We start from the raw sequence: 6359 nt of genomic DNA, 5'->3' as shown, positions 1-6359 counted from the left end.
GTGGGGCAGGAGGGAGAGGTGGGACACACAGGTACAGCAAACAGAAGCAGGTGGCAGAGAACAATGGACGCGGAGTGAAAGCTAGTAAGCAAGATGCTAGGAGGACACATACGCTGGGACAGAGAGGGGAATAGATAGACTTAGGGAAGAGGAGGCAAAGACAGGTGGCCACATACACTCACAGATAGGAAAAGGGACAGAGTTAGACACACGTGGCCAGCTGGCCAACAGAAACTGTATATTGTCCTGGGCTCACCTGGGGCTCTTGGCCAGCACAGCTGGAGATGGAGCAACTGCCAACTCTCTAGGATCAAGAACACTCCCGTCCTGAACATATAGTCCTGCAGAAAAGAGGGTATGGGCAGTGCCGCATCAGACTCTGGAGGATGCTCCTGATTGGTCTTGACCCCAGAGATCCAGATAGGAAAGTTCCAGCAGCCATCTCTGGAGAGGAACTGGGCTCTGAGGTATCTCACTCTTGAGGAATACCCCAGGGATGCTCTTTCTTCTTGGTTCTAAGATGGGTTGAGACTCAGCTGGGACAGCGCTGTGGATACTGGGGACATCGATGCTAGTTAGACAAGACCTTAGGCCAGGGCTTACTCAGTGGCTCATCCTTCAGAAAAAAAGTGTGAGGTACTCTGGGAGCTCTGGCTACACAAGAGGCCACGGAATTGCCCTTTCTCCACTCCAGGAGATGTCCCCAGGGCATTTTCAACACATTAGGATAGAAGGCATAGTATCTAGGGTTCTGGAGCTATCCTGGTCTATAGACATGTTGCAGATTAAACAGGCAAGGTTATGGGCTCAGAAGTAGGGACCACGCAAAGCAAACATTACTAGTATACAAACGGTTATTATTATCAGCCACAATCAGCTATGGTTCATCAAACTCTCACATAGTCACCTAGAAAGGGATTACATTTAGGTTGCATTTAGGGTGGAACCTTGGATTCGGTACATCTTAACCTTTATAAATCTTATAAAGCAGGAGGTCTGTGAGGGTCTGAAAGCACCCAGCGGCCTCTCAGGTCTCAGCCCTTTGTCTCCTGGCATTTCAGGCCACTTGCTGACAAACTTTTCTCTTCCCTGTGGGAAGCTCAGTGGGGAAGACAGGGCCAGAAACTCGGGCACAGATTTAAGACGGACACTGGAAAGACTTTTCATCTTGGAACTGAGTCAGAGTGAGTGTGCCAGTAGGGAGGGCCTTGGAGTACTCACCTGAGGTCTACAAAGCAGGGGAAGAAGCCGGTTCTTGCTTGGCAGCAATAAAAATGGCAAACTCATAACTGAGAGTCAGAGCCATTTAAGGCTTCTGTGACACTATGTCCTCCCAAAAGAAATAGTCCAGACAGGAAGCTATTAAGGGGATACCTTAAAATTGTGATAAAGATGCTAAAGTGTAGCTATTCACTGTTGATGGTTTCTGGTGGGAGTGCAGGTAGGAAAGAACTCTGTTTTCTTTAAGGGGCTGGCCACTGGGAGTTTGATCATGCTCCAGCTGAGTGTATGGGCAATACAAATTGAACTTAGTGGATTTTTCTTTTTCTTTCTTTTTTTTTTTTTGGTGGTGGTGGGGTGTCACAAGGATGGGAGGGTGGACCTGGAAAGAGAGTGTGATCGGGGCACATTATATAAAGTTCCCAAATAAGTAATAAAAATATTATGTTGGGGAAAAAACTTTACAAAAATTAAGTTTTTAATGGGGGCAAAAATAAATGTCAGATTCCATCCTTCTGACCATAACAGACTCATTGGCTCCCAGAGGGATCCTCTGTGAAGACCAGAGTTACAGTTGGAACAGGGCTTAATAAGTCTCTCCAAGAGCAGAGCTGGGGATTCAGTTAGACATCTGAAATAACATACAGGCTCTGGGGAGCTGCTGAATTTAGCTGAGCCCAAATGCCTAAGATGTAAGCCCTGCTGCCCTGCTCTCTCTCTCTCTCTCTCTCTCTCTCTCTCTCTCTCTCTCTCTCTCTCTCTCTCCTCCTCCTCCTCCTCCTCCTCCTCCTCCTCTTTGCCCAAGTATTATGAGAACTAAACATGTTCCTCAATGCCAGCTTTCTCCTGTTCCCAAACCTTGCAGTCCCTCTAGCAGAAGGGAGCTTAGAAATTTGGTGGTGTCTGACTCTGGCTATACATAACTTGGGCTTTCTGTGATGTCTTTAGAGTGAGAAACCTTTTAGCAGCTCCACTCCCACCGTGAAATCTCTCACTCCTGGAGTCTTCCTACACCTCAAGAGAACTGTTTCATTCCCAGGATTTTCCTGGTCCAGCATGGAATCCTTTATCCCTACCTGAGCATTCTCCAAGCAGTCAGGAGACCCTAGGTCCCCTCCCTTCTCAACAGCAGGGCCTAAATTCCATGTAAAGCTCCAAGGACCATCAGTGTCCACACAGTTGCTTCTGCCATCTTTCTATCACACTCCTGCATTTGTTCCTCCCCTGATGAGAAACCTTCACTGGTTCCTATGTGCAGAAAATAATGTCAGCTGCTCTGTGATTGGCCAGAGCCCTTCTTGGGCATATTTCTGTCTAGCTCTCTGGTATCACCACTTGGCATAGCTCTTTGACTGACACTTCACTATGGGCAGCCAGAACCACCTGTATTTGCCACAACTTCTCTTCCACCCCCCTTTCCCAATTTCTGGCTACCCTGTCGTTGGTGTAGCCTGTGAAACATCTGTGCACACCTCCAATCCCAGCTCAAGAGTGCTCTGGTCTTTGAAGCCATCCCTTGCAAGCAGGTGCCCTTTCTTTTCTCTCATCTAACCTCATGCCCTGTGCAGCTCCTCCCTGGTATCAGCTCCATGCTTACCAGCCACCTCTCTCCTCCTGAGGACCTTGCAGTACCACTTATGTCCCTCTCTGTGCTGTAGTTTCACTGACCATTTGATTGACTCTAGAAACATTCATATGCACCAAGGTAGATCAGCATTAGAAGACCGAAGATGATCAAAACATGGTTCTGCTCATGATGAGTTTGAGGACTGGATGGAGAATGGAGAGGGATCCAGGTGCCCAGAGGGCTTGGGGAAGCATACACATAAGTTCCTGTGATGACACAGAGGGTCCCATTCACACACACACACACACACACACTCACACACACACCACAGACAAGGAAATAGTTCATTGAAGAGGAAATATTTGAGCTGAGTCTGGAGAAATAAACAGGAATCTGATCTGTGGAGAAGGAGAAGGGCAGCCTGAGGCCAGGGAACAGGGTGTGCAAAGAATCAGAGGAAGAAAAACTGACCATATGGTCCCCCCTCATGACCATTTAAGGACAGTGTTTGCATCATTGACTCCTGTGCTGCTAGCTTCAATCAAACAGATCCTATAAATGAACTTAGGATACATTAGGAGGGCAGAAGGAAGCTCAGTGCAAGCAGAACATGAGGGGAATTATCCCTGGTGCAAACCATTGTGGGAAGGAAAGGATTCAAAGAGAACAAAATAGAATTTTGGCTATGTCAGGGACTCTTGGGTAAGCCTCCAGTCCTTGAAGCTCCCTAGAGCTCTTTAGGCCTTTATTGGGGTGGTGGCTGCTGGCTCACACCTATTCTCAACTTCACAGCTTGCTCCCCAGGGCCTATATCCTCCCAATACCTGTAAAGGTGTCACGAATAAATTTCTAATCAAAGGAACAGATAAATAGATGAAATTTTTTTCTGATCAGAAAATTTGTTTACAGAGAAACCTTAATTCCTCTCTGGAATATAAAACCAACCAAACAAACCAACAAAACAAACCAACAAAACAAACAAACAAAAAACCCAAAGACAGTAAATGGTTTACAAAAGTAAAGAGTTGAATTCAGTCTACTGTGTGTGTAACTAAACTACTTTGATCTTCATTAAAGACAACCTGAAAAATGAAGACATGATTTCTGGTGATAAGGCAACATGGAAATTCCTTCAATTCCATATCTGCAATGTACCCTTGATGTGAATCTTCTCACTAAACAGGAGTAGTTATGTGCTATCTATCTATCTATCTATCTATCTATCTATCTATCTATCTATCTATCTATCTATCTAAAGGTTGAGTTAAGTGTTTCTAGCCACTCTGGCAAATGTCAACCTTTAGAAGAATTGGAGAGCCCAAAGCTGGTAGCAACAAGAGAGACACAGACTGCAGAGGGGTGAACACAAGCTTTGGGAATCTTTTGCCTGGTGGGTGGCAGTGGGACAGGAAAATTAGTCTCTGTGCCTGCCTCATTTATATAATGAAGGCAATTTAGCCAATCAGAAAGGGCTATTGTGTGAAAGTAATAAAGTATGGATGTGTGCTCATCATGTATTACGGCTCCACTCAGCTTCAAACATGCTAGCTCCGCCTTGTCCAGGGGAGACCCATTGCAAGTCCCCCATTGGATGCCTGAAATAACAAGGTAGCACAGCTTATATGCACTGATGGATGGATAGCGCATACAGTGCAGACACTCTGGACACAGGGATAATTCACATCCTGCCTGAGGCAGAGCAGGACAGAGTTCATCACATTGGCAGTTTAAAACCTATGGGTTGCTTATTTCTTAAAATTTCCATTTAACACACACAAGCGACTGTGGAATGAAAATTTCAGATAAACAGGAGGACATGATGATCACCAGCTCACTCCCGCTACAGAGGAGAGCTGACCATCACCTCTATAGAGTGAGCAGATCCTTCCCCAGTTGCCCCTTGAGACACTGCTTTGACTTCAGCCTCAGGGAAAGTCTGAGCCAGACGTTCCATCTCAGCTGTCCAGACTTCCAGACTCTGAGAACTGTGAGATCTTGTCTGTTGCTCCATGCTACCATACTTCAGAGTAATTTTTAAATACAGCAATGTGATAGGAGTTCATTGCTTGGTGTCTCTGACACAATCACTTGTGTGGCCCTTTATGAACCTGCTATGTGCCAGGCACTATTTTGGGGTTTATAGGCATTCTGTGATGAACAAGACAGACACTAGAAATGTACTGACTGAGGCTAAGACTAATAGTGCACATTTAATGTGAAATGAAGTTAGTGAACACTATATAATTGAAATCACCAAGAAATAAGGCTGAACTTATATTTTCTGTACTACTACACTGTGGGAAAACTGCTAATTAAGGTGGAAGTCCACCATTGACCAGACAGCCTCTGGGACGGAGTATAATGGGAGACCCTCTTCATCAGCAGGGCTTCTCCTTCTCTGCCCGTGTCTGGGGAGTTCAAACCCCCAACCCTCTACCTGAGGAATGTCACTTAGCCTCAGTTAGATTACAGGATCGATTTCCTGTCTCCTGATAAGAACCCACTCAGCCAGCACCTGAGATTCCTGAAATGCTTCCCCATGCTAACGAGGCATTTCAGTACCCGAAGCCCTCAGTCAATGACCGTGGCCCATCCTGGATGTTCCTAACCTCAGTACCCCAAAGCTTTATAAGCCTTGAATCACTGGGAGTAAAGTTGACTGGCCTCCTTGTAGCCTGTCCCAGTGTGGTCACTCACAGGGCTTCCGAACTACAACCCCATCCCCACCCCTGTTTGTTGTTGTTTCTGCTCCCTTTGCCCGAATGGACCTTAATAGCTGATCCACAAAGGTGAGGAAAACCACACTGCACTATGGAGTACATAACTTTCTTTTCTTAAAATGAAATAGCCAGATGCAGTGATACACACCTTTAATCCCAGGCACTTGGAAGGAGAGACAGGTGGATCTCTGTGGCCAGCCTGATTTACACAGTGAGTTCTAGGCCAGCCAGGGCTACATAGTGAGACCTTGCCTCAAAAACAAAACAAAACAAAACAAAACAAAACAAAACAAAACAAAAACTCAATAAAATAAAATACATACATTGAATATAAGCCAATCAAAACTGAGTAAATTTTGCCACTATTTTATTTTTTATTTATTTTTTGTTTGTTTTTTTGAGACAGGGTTTCTCTGTATAGCCCTGGCTGTCCTGGAACTCACTCTGTAGACCAGGCTGGCCTCGAACTCAGAAATCCGCCTGCCTCTGCTTCCCAAGTGCTGGGATTAAAGGTGTGCGCCACCACCGCCCAGCTTGCCACTATTTTAATACATTTCAAAGTTTCCTTTTTTTTTTTTTTTTTTAACAGAGAAAAAATTTTTATTGGCTCATAGTTGTGCTGAAACAAAGGCCCAGATAGTTTGGCAATACTTGGTGGGTGTGTCACAGTGTGGCAGGAAGTGTAGGAAGCAGCCACATGCAAAGGGTTAAGCAAGGAAGAGACAGAGGGATGGCTAAGCTCACTATTTTATGTCTTCTCTCACAAGAGTTAATTCAGTCCTCTAAGAAATCATCCATTCAGAGACCAGTATTAATTTCTTCCATAAGGCAGCCATGACCCAGAAAATACT

This window comes from Grammomys surdaster, unplaced genomic scaffold, assembly GCF_004785775.1.
Source record: "Grammomys surdaster isolate TR1022 unplaced genomic scaffold, NIH_TR_1.0 100, whole genome shotgun sequence".
Classification (NCBI taxonomy): domain Eukaryota; kingdom Metazoa; phylum Chordata; class Mammalia; order Rodentia; family Muridae; genus Grammomys; species Grammomys surdaster.
Note: the sequence above shows the minus strand (reverse complement) of the source record.